General features: G+C 35.7%; 1 protein-coding gene across 7 annotated transcripts in view; it reads right to left on the reverse strand.

Moving 5' to 3' along the window:
* Nucleotides 1-16,591, reverse strand: part of GRM7 (glutamate metabotropic receptor 7) — an 880,365-nt gene that overhangs the window by 673,426 nt on the left and 190,348 nt on the right. The gene's annotated exons all lie outside the window — the stretch shown is intronic.

The raw sequence follows: 16,591 nt of genomic DNA on the forward strand, positions 1-16,591 counted from the left end.
AAAGTATTTCAAGTATTTTCTTCAGATATTGGATCCATTTAATTATTTTATCACCTTATCAATCTGAAAGGATTTGCCGCATTGGTCATGTATTTTGTATATATGTCATTAAATTAAAAATAGTAGCATTTGACTATGCTACATGAAAACAAAAAACATATAGTACAAAAAAAGAATTCCATAGTGCTTGGTATCATATGAAAATATAGCTCTCCTTCATAAGGTTAACTACTTTAAAGATTATTTGACAGAGGGGCCATCAATTTCTACTTCTGAACCCTTCAATCCTTCTTACAGGTCCTCCACAAAAGCAATATGACAGCACACACACTGAGGAGTGTTCAATATCATGATCTTAAATTTGGTCAGACTTTAGCCAAAATGGTATGATTCAGGAAAACAGTGGTCCTTCATACAAAGAAACATTTTTTTTTTTTTTTTAATCCTAAGAGCATCAGTACCCTTTCACAAATTTCTAGACAAATAGAGCTAGGGGACACTTTACAACTTAAGTTAACTTGAGGTAACAACTTTAGATATGACATAACTTGGCAGATAAATGAATGTATACACAATAGCTTAAAAATATTCTAGGGTTCATGATCTCACAGAACCCCATCTATAACAAATGTCCTTTCCAGGTCCAATGTGAGAGTTTGAAAGAGCCAATGGAGCCTGAGGGGAAGGGATTATACACCTACACCATACTCTCCTACCAGAGATGCTACAGGTTATTACCACACAGAAATCTCTCCTCAATAGAAACTGAGAATCTTAGTGTCACCTGGAGTTACCCAGGACTACTGGGGGAGCAAATACTGAGACATAATGTGAATTCATCCATGAAAGGGGAAGACAGACTTCTTCCTCTCCTTGAAGTTGTCATGGTAACAGTGGGACTGAATTTAACTCAAGCATTTTTTGATAGACAATTCTCTGAGATTAAGAAATATTTAGTAAATATTACATATTATGATAAATCAGTGGTATTGCTATTGTAGTTTTAACATGACCAAATGGAATTCATTCCCACATGATTTTGACACTAACTTGACAAATCAGCTAATTTTAAAGGAATTTTCTTTAGTCATTGATTGGACCCAAAAATGATAAAAATAACTGTCAAGAAAGCAAATGTGGTATGACTTGATTCGTAAGTATTTTACAAACTTTATTGCAAAAAAGGAAAAGATACTTTTTTGTTTTGTTTGTTTTGTTTTATAGTTCCTTTTATGACATCCTTCTTTCCTCAGTTTGGGGAACAGTAGGTGTTCACTTCCTGGACATTGATCAGTCTAATGCAAAGACAGTAACTCACTAAAGCATCTCAATAACAGGATGAAACAGCAAGAACGTTGAGTAAAAAGGTTTAGAAAGCATAGGAAATTATTTCCTCACCCCTGGAATATCTAGAGCATGTTCTCCCTTATAATAAGTACATGATCTGCAAGTTTTGTCCAGATGAAACTTAGTTGGGTCTCTCAGTCTTGGATGTTTCTTTGAAAGGGCTTAAAAGTTATTCTGACAGTGACTTTTAAAAAGGCCACCTATTTCATTCCAGTCAACTCATTTCTGGTTCTGTTTATGACTGAAATAGGCTTAAGTACAAAACATCTTGAAAACAAATGCCCATGCACAGACAAATTAGTGTAGGCAAAACTCAAACAGAACAAAGCTCTGATCCCTTGCTAAGCTTCACTCCAGTGGGGCCTGCTAAATCACTTCTGTGCCCCTCAGACTGGGAGGCCCAGTCTTTCAAATGAACACACAATTTTCTTGTATAAAGAATGGACATAGTGTCTCCTCTGGACAGAGGATCTCAGAGGGAAAACCCTCAGCACTCTCAGTGCAAGTATTGGACAATGATTTTAAAAAGCAAATTAAAGAAAAAGAAAAAGTCATTTTAGTGAAGTTGAACCAGTTGACCCTTCAGGAACCAGGCGTTAGAGCAGGACTCTTCGAAGAGATACATAAATCAGTAGGCTTCTATCTACTGGATATACACAACTTTCCTTAGTCCTGCCTGTGTTTCTTGGTTCCTCCACCTAAGCAATTATTTCAACTCGCATTCTCACAATACTAAAAAGAAATTATGAGCAACTGACTGTATCTAGACATTTAGAGGCTCTCAAGGTACAAATTCCTGTGATAAAAGAGAATGGACGGAGAGAGAAAACAGCTTGATGTCCATTATATTCCCCTAGTGACTGGTTTGTTGCTTTGTTTTCTTTCTTTCTTTCTTTTTATTTATTTATTTTTTTATTTTGTTATATGGCTGGCTATTTTCATCAAACCCAAGGAGCAATTCTACTTGAAAAACACTTTTAAGTCCTTATACTGGAATAGTATTTACACATGACTACAGTTTTCTGTATCATTAACTATTAAACTAAAATAAGTATGTTAGCAGAACATTATTTCTATGTTGAGCATTAATTTGGAATTAATATAAACCTTCATTACATATGGAAAAAAGTGTTCATCATTTGGCATGTGGACTTGGATAGTACATGGTCTATTGCAGCAGGTGCTTTCATTCTCCTCAGCTACTTGGGGGATTCCACAGTTTGGAAACTGTTATTCTGACAATTAGCTACTTCACAAAACAATTATTGACCAATTACTCTTTTTCAGGTGTTTGGTTACACTCCAAGGATATAAATATTTTTTGAAGTACGAGGAATTATTCTTTCATACATTTCCCTAAAAACAAACTACAAACTTAGCTCATCTTCCCAAAGGAAAACATTATGGTTTATACACACCGTTTCACTTTCTGTATTTCTTCTTCCTCATTCTCTGTAGAAAAGTGAACTTTTTAATTGTTGTAAACTACAAAGGGGTTGGAATTAACCGGGGTTATCTCATCTGTAGGGAAAATGTGAGCCTCCACCTGATACTTGGGGTTCACTGTGCTGCTGTCATATTTTGTCAGCTTCTTGGAACTACCAAAGTGTTTTGTTCGGAAACACCTCCACATAGACAAGCCATTGGCACAGTCACTAATCATATTATCTAGACACCCACACTGACAAAGCTGTACAACCAGAACACAACATTTCTCTGGCTACCACATGTACCTATGTGGTCCATGTGGGTCAATGAAAACTTTCCCTAAAAATTACAAATGGCAACTGGAAAAAAACCCTATCTTTTTACTCAAAGGGCTAAATTGGACATGTTGAATATCTCCATTTCCCCCTCAATATTAAATTCCCACCTTGCTCTGTACCCTTGGAAGCTGACCTTTGTGGCCTGAATCAACTGGATTCTCTTACATTCTGTTAGGTTTGGCTCATAGGACACACTTGAAGACTAGAAAGAAAGGTTGAGATATGTATTCTTCTAGTTCTCTCACTCTGAGCTGCAGTCTAGCATTAGCTTTTCTACCGAAGGCCACAGCTCCAGTTGGGTGGCCCTCTCTTACAACTGCAGTAGTCACTGATTATGATAACTTAGCCTTCCACTTATTTCTTCAGCCTGGGAGTGAAAGCATTCTCCTCCAGGCCAGCCCAGTGTCCCTCACCATCTGTTGTAGTTGTCTCTAGACCTGCCTGAAACTTGCCAATAGCTCCCATATTAAATTTTCTTCGATCATCCTGTTGACTATGCTAGTTTTTTTCTTGCTAAGTCTGATATATATATATATCATGACACCATGAATGAGCTTAGTCTGAATATACCCCTTTAATCTGCCTTATAGAGAAAGCCTGCATTCAAACTAAAGTCCATTGAGAGAAGTCCAGCAAAGAGATGAACACCTTAAAAACGGTTTGGCTTTTGCTTTAAGTTATGGCGACAGCTGTGCCTGAAGCCAGCAAAACCCCTGAGCATTCCAGTTACATGATTTAATACATCTCCATTTCCTTGGAGGTAGTTGAGACTGGGTTTTTGACATTTGCAACTGAAAATAGAGGTGCGCTTTCTGTAACGGAATATATGCTGTACTGAGAACTTCACACTCTGCAACACCAATAAAAATAGTATGGTTTATAGAGAAAAGTAGGTTTCAGGGCAGAACATTCAAAACCTCTACAATTACAATTCTGTACCTCACACACTAGTTCAAACAATCCTTATAAAAATACCCCTTATCTTTTTAAGATATACTACATTTCCAAAATAATTGAGCCAAAGTAAGCAATGTTGTACAAAACACAAAATAGGGCACATGCTCAAATAGTCCTTGCAGAAGATGGTGATGTGTTTGGGTGTCTTGGACAGTAGAATATTGCTCCACAGTTGACTGCAATCAGCTGTATTAATATACTTTGTTGTTAACTACTATTTCTTGATGGCAAAAAACCATAATAGGCTGGGGGAAAAACAAGTGTACAAATCAGAGTGACTTCCACATGATCCCGACATCATCATCCTATTTACAAATAACAACTGGGTTAACTCAAGCTATGGAAGCATGCATTTGTCCCAGAACAGACTGTAGGCCTATACAACTATCATGTCCTCCTTTGATCTGTTGTTCCACTGGTGATTTAGAAAGATGTACATGTTGCATTTATGTTATCAGTAATTACCTCTAAGTTTTCTAAAATCACATCTGAATATGTTTTCCATTTCCATGCAACTTCCCAATCTCAGATGATTTGTCATACAGACTTGTTTCAGCATCTATATTCAATGTCTTTATACACTATGAATTAAAAGATATCTAAATGTTCTATTTTTTTAATAGCTACATCATAGGATGGAAGTTGTTCTGCATAGGCTAGATGTTGGTTAAATTCCTCAGTATTTATATATCAGTACTTATTTCAGTTTGACAGAGTAGGTATTCTCAGGTAATAAAACAGTGCAGTTGAGATATTGTGGCACCAACTGGCTGGTTGATCATAAAACTTATTTCCTTTCTCTCTAGATATACAGCTATATTCCCCAAGTTGTTTTTTAAATGTTCATTTATTTTTGAGAGAGAGAGAGAGAGAGAGAGAGAGAGAGAGAGAGACATTATGTGAGCAGGGGAGGGGCAGAGAGGGAAACACAGAATCCAAAGCAGGCTCCAGGCTCTGAGCTATCAGCACAGAACCTGATGCAGGGCTCCAACTCATGGACTGTGAGATCATGACCTGAGCCAAAGTTGGATGTTTAACCGATTGAGCCATCCATGTGCTCCATTCCCAAGTTTATTTGCAGTCAGATATGACCTTATCATTAAATTCTGGCCAACAGACTTTAGGCATGAGTTAATATATTTTCTTTCCAAACCTAACTATGGAGCTCCCTTATGGTCTCCCACTTCTCTCTTGCCCCTTGTCTCTTGACCACTTGCCAATCATCACAATATTCTTGGGAGTTGTGCACTAAAAATGGCAGCTCCTCAGTCAGTGTAGGTCCCTGAATGACTGGGTGAATCAGAAGCTTCCACCAAACACATCATAACAGCTTGTATTATTTTAACTAACAGGTAGAGCTTCTGATGGACATTATCTATGTTCTTATTCAAAAACTGTAGACAGAAAAACAGGGGCATATTTTTTTTTTTAATTCTTAGGTTACTTTGCATGTAATCCAGCACTAGAGTTTATAAGGAACAATCTGGGGACTGAGTCTGCAGGGAATTCCACCTTATCCACCAACTAGTTTCTCTTTTCAGTTGATATGTTTTAATTAAGACACTTATGGTTACAAGGATTACACACCTATCAAAATTATTTCACAAAAAAAGAAATTATTTTAAGGTGTGGTAGGGTCCCCTCCCTAAGTAGAGAAAAAAAGGCATAGAGAGAAAAGAAAAACAAAAACAAAACAAAATTTGAAGGTAATGTGGCTACATGGTACAACATCCCTCTTGACCTTGTAAACTGAGACCACTTCATCAGACTACATGTTTGTGTGTGTTACCATGTATGGGAGACAAAGAAAAAGAAAATGTATTTAAAAAAAAAAAACTATGTCATGTGACATTCGGTGCTCAGTTCTTTGGGTATGAACCCAACTGAGGGGTGCCAGCACAAATAAAGTTTCTTCCTGGAAATTAAAAAGCCTCGGTGTCATGACTCTCTGTGCAAGAATCCTGCTATGAATGTATGAGTCTTACTGAATTCATGGAGAACAAACTTTGTGGAGAGTTAAGATCTGTCATAAACTGAAGAACCGACTACCTCAAAGGTGTAGCTAAAATTGTATTTCTGCTGTTTCTAGATGTCCCTCCCATCCTTTCTTTAACCCACAGCTATACCAGACTCATGGTCCAACATGGCCACCAACCCAGCATTCACCAATATAGCTCAACAGTCTCTGAGTTCAAACTCTTGACAGAAGGCAAATGAATGGATATAAATGGAGCTAATAAACTAATCTCTCATTCAATGAATCTTGCATACCACACTTTAATTAGGTCTTAATTGCCTTTAGATTAGTGATGTGTTACTCCCTAGACTAACTAGCCATGGCCCAAGAGTGCTGGGCTACAAGATCCCATACTCATGCATCAGAGAGTATGTTTAAGAAAGACAATAGCAAATATATTCAGAACAAAATGGCAGCAAATGAGCTAACTGTCTGTGTTATTTTGTGAGGGGAGGCAGGAATCAAATGTTTCCAAGTACTCTTCTCAGTATGACTTTCTGGTGTTTGTCATGATTCTCTAAAACACCAGTAGGAACCAGATGATCCCTCAGACAATTGTTACTTCTTTCAATTATAAGTTTTAGTATAGTTCTTCTAGTGGCATTGCCAAGCATAAACTATTTCTCTTATAGAACTATTTCTCTTATAGACCTATCTAGGAAGAGGCATAGGTACTATAAATACTTTTTGAAATAAGAGGCACAGATAATATAAATACTTTTTTGAAATTTAATCACTTATGCACCATGTTGAACAGAAATTGCCCTGACTTTTAAGTTTGTTGATGACAACCATCTACTAATGATATCGTTTGTGTCATTTTTTTGCAAATTAGTAATTTAATTAAATTTAGATATGAAAAGACAGGATTAGACAATTATGCTAAAAGTCAACTTTTTACTTGGAATTTTCAATTGCTCATTATCATGACCAAATTATGCTTTGGGCTGACCCATTATCTGGGTCACATTTATTCAAAATGGCAAACACCCTCATTTGATTAGCACAATTATCGGTATTGAATTACAGAAACTGTATCTTGTATTTCTTTGTATTTATTCTAAAATTTAGCTTAATGTTGTACATATAATAGATACTCTATTTCTTAGTTAATGTATCTTGATTCTTTCTTCCTCCCTTCTTTTTCTTGGCTCTTTATTTCTTCCTTCATTTGTAGATGGGTGCTCTCGAATTCAATCCACAGCCTTACTATCCGCCTAAAATGCTACAATATCTCTTTCATGTCCACTGAACATGAAAAAAAAAACACCTCAGTATTATGTTTTCTCCCACCCATTAACCAATCCATCTCCTGATTCCCATGCCTTTATCTCTCATCTTCTAAGATCCCTCACTCTGAACAATTCAAAACGTTTGATTTTCACTATGTTAATTTCTCTAAGAGTTCCTATACCATTTTCTTTCCTGGAAGACACCTTAGCTGAATAGATATAAATAGTGGAAATTCTGCTATTTTGTATTTTAAAGCCAAATTTAAATCTGAGATCTTACATTTACTCTTACTTTGACAAGAAAGTTACTTAATTTCCTTGTGTTTTAACTGCCTTGCTTTAAAACTCTGTGGTAAGAAACTATTTTCCTGGGTAGACTATTCAGGGGAGAGAGTATTAATTAAGAACGTATATACAAAGTGCTCACCAAGTTAGTTCTTGCTCCTCTCTTTCTCTTTCAAGTCTGGCATATCCCACCTAGCACACAGATCAAATGTCACTATTTCTCATTAAATATATGCTTACTCATTTTCTTTGTTGAGGTATCTAATTCATGTGCATGCCTGGCTGTTCCAGTAGAGAAAGGGTGAGATATAAAACTTGTATTCTTTTGTATCACAATTCCCAAATCTTAATTAGGAGGTATTATATATTAATATTAATAATAGTATACATCAGGGGCACCTGGGTGTCTCGGTTAAGCGTCTGACTTCGGTTGGGGTCATGATCTCTCGGTTTGTGAGTTCGGGCCCCACTTTGGGCTCTGTGATGACAGCTCGTACAGCCTGCTTGGAATTCTGTGTCTCCCTCTCTCTCTGCCCCTCCCCTGCTCATACTCTGTCTCTGTCTCTCAAAAATAAATAAATGTTAAAAAATATTTAAAAAATAATAGTATATATTACTATACTGTAATATAGTGGCTAACAATGATCAACTTCCAGTTTATTATTTTTTAAATTTTTTTAAATTTATTTTTGAGAGAGAGAGAAAGAGAGAGAGAGCACGAGCAGGAGAGGGGCACAGAGAGAGGGAGACACAAAATCTGAAGCAGGCTCCAGGCTCTGAGTTGTCAGCACAGAGTCTGATGCAGAAATCAAACCCAGGAACCCTGAGATCGTGACCTGACCCAAAGTTGGACGCTTAACCAATTGAGCCACCCAGACGCCCCAATCAACTCCAAGTTTAAATGTCAGCTTACTCTCTGTGGAAACTTAGATAAGTTAGTTAACATCTCTATCCCTTTTTTTATTATCCATCAGTAAATGAGGGTAATGTTAGTAACCTACCTCATGCATTTTCTATGAAGATTAAATGAGTTAATATATGTTATAAACTTTGAGCAGTATATAATATATAGTAAAGGCTCAAAAATGCTGGCTATTATTATTACTATTACTAATAATATATTGCCATGTTTTATAACCAACAGTCACTCTCCAAGTACCTAAGAACAATTCAACCAATATAAAAGTGACATAGCCATATTATGTGGAATTTTCATGCACAGCCTTACAAGATTTATCTTACCCCAAATCCTGACATGAGGGATGTGATTTTCAGGAGACTGCCCTGCATATAAATCTTAATATTTTTATGAAAGTATGTCACAAAATGCCTGTACTAACACGACAGTGAATTCCAAATAAAGCTTAAAGGGCATTATATTACATTCACAGAAATAGCTTGGGAGAAGGCTTGCAGATTCAATGGCAATGTGTTCTATAAATCAGTCACCCAGTATGACGGTAGGCATGTGAAAAGAGATGATACATCTCATGTGAGATGGGAAAATTGCTTGAGAGATAAACAATGATATGCCTTATAAATATAAACATATGCTTCAAAGACACTGCCTTTATCTTTCCTCATAACATTTTTTCTTTCCTACTTTTCACAATAAAAATAAGGCGATTTCTTCCTTTATAGACATAGGAAAACATCTAGGCAGTAAAAGGAATAAGCACATTATTTTTATTTGACATGATTAATACAGAAAGCTACTTGCAGTCACTGTAATGTTGGTGGCTGTATCAAATAAACACCAAAACTGGAGGGACTTAACATAACAAAGGTTTAGTTATCATTCTTATAACAGCTCATTAAGGATGTTCTTGATTCATAGGCAGCTTTCTTCCCCAAAATGATTCCTTCTACTATGTACACTGGCGTCTCCTATAGCCACAGATTCCTCTGTACCTAAGTCACTCAAGAGAGAAAGAGAAGGTAGAAAAAGCACATCTTTGTCTCAACATCTTGTCCCTACAATGATATACCCTTTCTGTGCTTAGTCAGTTGGCAAAAACTAGTCAGACAGTCCCACCCAAATACAAGGTTGCTATGACAGTGGTAGTGGTGGTAGGTATGAAGTTAGGAACCTCCTGGACAGCCACTTCCAATGGCTTTTTACCAAAACACAGCAAAGACAGGCTGACTCTTTATAGACACTGCTCTCTCTGCCACAACTACAACAGCCAGATAAACTGAAGGAGATACTTGTAATTATGAACCCAAGGGCCTTACCAATCATCTTAAGGTATTAACTCTAAAGGACAGAAATAAAGGTCAACTGGAAGGAACTTCCTAAAATCTCTGATCCATCTTCTTAAATCTCCCTTTCCTCTTTTTCTGTCCCTCAATCAATTACAGGATACAGGGAGGGAATAGAAAATAAACTATTTTTGGAAGATTTAAGTTTCCTTTCAAGAATTCCACCCATGTTCTGGGGAAAATTTAGAACTAGTAATGATCAATAGAGCTAATATAGACAAACCTCTTAATCTTTGGAGATGTTCTTTTTCTTATCTTATAGAAGGATAAAGATTGAATAGGAAATTTTTGTAAAGACCTTCCCAGTTATAATAATAAGTGAATTAAACAATGGCAGGGAATGAAGGAGAAATTGTGTAAAGAGGTATTATATACTGGCTCTTTAGATTTGGTCATTGGTATGAAACCTTGCTTGGGAACATTAAAAAAAAAATAAAACTCAGTCTCTCAGTCCTATGTGGATTCACTCTGCCCTATAAAATACATATTACTGAAACACTGATAATTAAAGACAACATCTAACCAAATAAATGACATTATTGCCAACAATCAAAATTTTAATGCCACTGGTACATAGAGTCATAAACACATGAAAAACAAAACAAAAAAACTCAGTGAAACAAAATTGAGTCAACTCTTTCCAAACCTAAACATTCCTAAACATTTAATAGTAATCAATGTGATATTCTACATTAACATGAAGAGAAAGCTTTAATATCATGTTTGTGTTAAATACTTTTCAATTGTAAAATGCATAAATATAAATATGTAAATAGAAAATTATTTAGTTCACACTTTCCAGAATTAATTTACAGACTTCCATAGAACTAGTTACCTGGAACTACATACAGGTAGCCTGAAGAAAGAAAATTTGATATGATCCATCATCTCACAAAGGCCAAAACTCAACTTCTTTTTTCATTTTTTTTAACATTTATTCATTTTTGAGACAGAGAGAGACAGAGTGCCAGTGGGGGAGGGACAGAGAGGGAGGGAGACACAGAATCGGAAGCAGACTCCAGGCTCTGAGATGTCAGCACAGAACTGGATGTAGGGCTGGAACTCACAGATCACAAGATCATGACCTGAGGTGGGAGACAGATGCTCCACCAACTGATCCACCCAGGCACCCCTCAGCTTCTGAAATTCAGTAAAAAAGTATCTGAATTTACAAAATACAAAAGGCTTCCCATGTTTATTCTCAAAGAAGTTAAAGTCAAAGTGATTGACAATCAAATGAGGCTCTCCCAATATCCCCAGGAAATTTAATTAGGTCAAAGAGGGGGAACTGACCAAATACTGGTCAGTTTGCCTGTGCAGGTCAATTGACTAACAAGAAATTAAGCAATAAAGTATGCAGTAGAGATAAAAGTGACCCTAAATTAAGACATGGTGAACCATTAAACTATAAACTATATGCATCCATCCTAAAATCTTGTTGAGACTCAATTTCTCCATCTGGAAGAATCAAATTGGAAAAGATTTTAGCGATCAGTGCATCTAACTCAAACATTCTAGTATTCTAAAGCAGATATGCTGTAGGTTATACATTCTCTAGAAATATATTATTTTGTGTATGCAAAATGCATTGGTTTACCACAATTCAGTTATGAAGAAGAAAATGATGTGTTAGAAAGTAAGCTCCCAGTCATTTTTATCTGCAAAGTAGATAGGAATTAGTTGTTTAGGGAAAAGTTTATTAAATATATTTTTAAAATAATAAGGTAACATCTAAAGAGAAATTTTAAATGATCCATATTCCTACCATTTAGAGAGAACCACTGTATTTCGTACTATGCGAATTTAGAATAGGTTACTTAAAACTAAGGATCATATATAAACAAAAGAAATGCATAAGTACAGGGGTAAACAGATTTCAGAGGTAATACTCGCAACTACTGTAATTAAATGAACTTTTCCTACATTCCCTTAAGTGACTGAGAAACCTTTATTTGCATAGAAACAACCCATATGTTAATTGAAAATCATTCCAATCTACTAATTCAAACAAGTTTCCTAGGGATCTCTCCCAGACAACACTTACTTTGTCAGCCTAGCTTTTCACACCAAATGGTCTTGAAATGAGCTTAATTGAATTACTTTTAATATTTTCATTAATTCACACCACATTTATATAGGCTGCCCCTACAAATTCCAAATTAGTATATTTAATTGTACTGCAGAATGGCTTAGAAAATTGAATGAGATAAGAAAAAGAAAATGCCATTTTTTAAAACCTTACAACTTATAAGGACATCTATGAGGTCTACAGAATTCACGTTTATGACGTGATGAAATACAATAGTAATTTTACGAGGAAAATCACTAAGATTTTTGTCTCTTTGTTGTCCCACTATTTGAAAACAGACACGAGATTTTAAGTAAATTTGGACTGTATATCTAATAAGTATAGGTAACGTGGTATACACACAATTTTCTTTGAGGACCCTGTTACAACTGTGTTAGGGTGGTAAACAGACCTCCAAGAAATACGCTGTCATCTTCCACAGTAGCTTCAAAAACTGATATACTCCTGGGCTACTTCTCACACTTGAATAGCTAGAAATATTTATTTAAAGGTGAGTAGCAGTGGGGATTTATTTAACGAAGTTTAATGATTCTCCCAACCAATAATGAATGGGCCATGAGTATATGGGCCATGTACATGTTTAAGTTCTTGATTTGAATGTGTAAGAGAGATCAATAGCATGAATTCAACAAAACTGTCTACCACCTATAAGAGAGATAATTGGAGTAAAGATGTTCCCAGCTTGCTTGGCGACCTAAAACTGGGTACTGGTTTTAAAAAACTGTCTTGAGGGGCACCTGGGTGGCTCAGTCAGTTGAGCATCCAACTTCTGTTCAGGTCACCATTGCACAGTTGGTGGGCTTGAGCCCTACATCAGGCTCTGTGCTGACAGCTCAGAGCATGGAGCTTGCTTCGGATTATGTGTCTCCTTCTCTCTCTACCCCTCCTCAACTCGTGCCCTCTCTGTCTCTCTGTCTCTCTCTCTCTCTCCCAAAAATAAATAAACATTAAAAACAATTTTTTAAAAATCATCTTGAGAAACAGCTAATGACAAGCAACAACTGTCACCATTTGACAGCAAGAAAAAGAAAGACAAAGGCAATCACAATATATTCTTTGATATATTAACTAAAACTCTAGAGAATGAGATAAAACATCACTCAAAGACTGTAGATTTGTATTGTTCCAAGCAACAAACAACAGAAAACAGATTTAAAAATGGTACAAAACCAATAAATAAACTTCTTTGGGTTCTTAACGGGTAACAGAGGCCAGATTTATAGTTTATATGCCAACTTTAAACAACAGGAAAACTAGAATATATATACAATTCCTATGAATACATAAGAATATGTACATATTATACACACACACACACACACACACACGTATTCATATATTTTTCACAGACATTGAATACCAGGAAGGAAGAGAATAGTGATCTCTGAGAGATGGAAAACAAATTAGGTGAGCCCTGCAGTCACCCCAGCTCATTGCCTAGACAGAGATTCTAGGACATGGCATGAGGAGGAGTAACGTAAACAGAGTCTGGTACATTTCCTGAGTTGAAGAGTCAGACTTTGGGCTTCAGGGAGCCCAAGATGGCTAGAAATTTAAGAACAGATGAAAGGAGTTGGGATAAAGAGTAGGCAGATGCACAGAGAGGCAAGGAGTTGACAAATAGAAAGGAGTCCCTTTGATTCTTTGGCCAAATAAGGATCTGTGCATGTATGTGTGGAAACCTGCAATATTGTAGAAAGCACCACGGTGAAGGAGTAGATGGGACAATATTAAGAAGTTACAACAGAACTGAGGTTATCTGTGTTCCAGTCTGCACAGGGCATCAAGTAGCATCCTTAGAAAGGTATGGCTTTAGTAGTGGAGCCAAATTAGCCCCAGTCTAAAGGCTACACAGAATCTGACCTAATAAAGCTTAAAAGTAAACCTCAAAAGAATAAAACTGCTTTCAAGTAACTTAACTTGAAAACAAAGCAAAATCCTACACTAATGAAAAGAACACAACAAAACTAGCAATCAAAAAGTAAAATATACAATGTCTAGTATCTAATCAAAATTGAAAAAAAAAAAATAAAAAACTAAGGAAAGTTGATCCCAAATTAGGAGGAAATACCACAATAGAAACAAATCTAGCAATGATGGATGTAGCTGACAGGGAGGGACTAGTTATAAAGACAAGGAGATATCTGTTATAAATATTCTCCATATATTCAAGAAGATAGAAGAAATGTGACAACTGGATGGCTCAGTCAGTTGAGTGTCTGACTTCGGCTCAGGTCATGATCTCGCAAGTCCGTGAGTTTGAGCCCCATGTCAGGCCCTGTGCTGACAGCTCTGAGCCTAGAGCCTGCTCCAGATTGTGTCTCCCTCTCTCTCTGCCCCTCCCCCATTCATTCCTTCTCTTTCCCTCTCCCTCGCTCTCCCTCCCTCCCTCTCTCTCTCTCTCTCCCTCCCTCCATCAAAAATAAAAATAAATATTAAACATTTTTTAAAAAATTAAAAGAGGGGCAACTGGGTGGCTCAGTTGGTTAAGTGTCCAACTTCAGCTCAGGTCATGATCTCAGGGCTTGTGAGTTTGAGCCCCCCATTGGGCTCTGCACTGACAGCTCAGAGCCTGGAGCCTGCTTTGGAGTCTGTGTCTCCTTCTCTCTCTGCACCTCCTCTGCTCATGCTCAGTCTCTATCAAAAATAAATAAATAAATGAAATATATATATATATATAATATATATAATTATATATATATAATAAAATATATATTATATATTATTTTATATATTATATTAATATATATTATAATATATAATATATAAAAAGAAGATGGAATAAAGAATTCTCAGGAGATGAAAGAAATGGAATTATATGAAAAACACCTAGATGGGACTTCCACAGGTAAAAGATATATAATCTAAAATGAAAACTACACCAGACAGAATTAAAAGCATACAAGGACATTAAGAAAAATAAACACATTATAATAGAAACCATCCAAGGTTAAAACTTAAGAGAAAAAGGGGTTTGATAAAAGCAGAGAGTTTATCAGTCAGCTGTGGGAAAATACCAAGCAGACTAACATGTTGGTTAATTGGAATCTCATAAGGAGAGACAAGAAGAGGCAGCTGGGAAAAAAAAAAAAAAAAAAAGACAAAAATGACCATTTTTTTAAGTTTGATATAAACTATAAAATATAAATAAAAATTCAGTGAATGCAAAGCAGAATAAAAAGGCAAAAAAGACATTATAGGCAAATTGCTAAAAAAATACTGATAAATTTTAAAGCAGCAATAGAAGTATATTATATACAGGAAAACAAAAATAAGAATGGTAGTAGACTTCTTCAGAAAAAATGCAAACAGATGGTTATTGAGTGAAAATTTTAAGGCAAATAAATGGTGTGTGGGGGGCAGAGGGAGGTAAATTTTATACCCAGAAAAAATATCTTTCAAAACCAATGGTGAAACTAAGATTTTTTTTCAAACATATTAAATTTGAGATTTAATTACCTATATATAAACTTCAAAAACTGTTAAAGTCAGTATCCCAGACAGAATAAACATGATGCCAAATGGAAATGTGTATATACAATAAGGAATAAAGGGAACCAGAAAATATAAAAGCTTGTTTTTCATTGTTTAAACTTGTTTAAAAATGGTAACTGTAGCCAGACACCTGGCTGGCTCAATGGGAACTGCATGGAACTCTTTGATCTCAGGGTCATGAGTTCGAGCCCCACATTGGGTGTAGAGATAACTTAAATACATAAAACTTAAAAAAAAAAAAAAAGGTAATTGTGTGTTTAATGAAAAATTACAAGTCTCTATATATTTGAAAAGATGGAAGTCATACAAAATATGTACTGTGAATACATAAGAAATTGGAACAAAAAACAAAGAGATAAATAAAAAATAGCCACATATTTGGAAATTAAACAGCACCCTTATAAAAATATACCAAGGCTAACCAAGACATCACAAAAAGATTATAAAGTGCTTTAAGTTAAATGAAAGTAAAAACAGTATTTACAATTTGTGGGATGCATGCTAATAAATGAATGATGCAAGGGAAATAGCATTAAACACTCATTTTAGAAAAGAAGAGAAGTGGGGCACCTGGCTGACTCAGTCAGTTAAGTGTCCAACTCTTGATTAGGCTAGGATCATGATCTCATGGTTAGTGAGATTGAGTCCCACACTGGGCTCTGTGCTGACAGCACAGAACCTGCTTGGGATTCTCTCTCTCTCTCTCTCTCTCTCTCTCTCTCTCTCTGACCCCCTCCTGCTCTTTCTCTTTTTTCTCTCTCTAAGTAATAAACTTAAAAAAAAAAAAAGAATAAAAATATCAAATATGGCAAGTATCAAATATGGCATTTAAGTTACGATCTGAAGAAACTAAAAATAAAAGAGAGATAAATGAATGCTTCCTTCTCAAAAAAAAGTAGAAGAAAATAATAAAAGCAGAAATAATAAATTTAAACAGATAAAGTTAATAAAACTAAACAACTGTTTGCTTGGAAGATAAAATTGATAAACCTCTAGCCAAAATGAACACAGGAAAAAAAGACAGAAATTACCAATATTAGGAATAAAATAGATGATGCAGTACAGATTCTACACACATTAAAAGAGCAAGCAGATATACACAAACCCCACTGAACTTTTTAAAAGAGTTTTATGCTTTACG

Source organism: Herpailurus yagouaroundi, unplaced genomic scaffold (assembly GCF_014898765.1).
Source record: "Herpailurus yagouaroundi ecotype Mexico unplaced genomic scaffold, PumYag 183, whole genome shotgun sequence".
Lineage (NCBI taxonomy): Eukaryota > Metazoa > Chordata > Mammalia > Carnivora > Felidae > Herpailurus > Herpailurus yagouaroundi.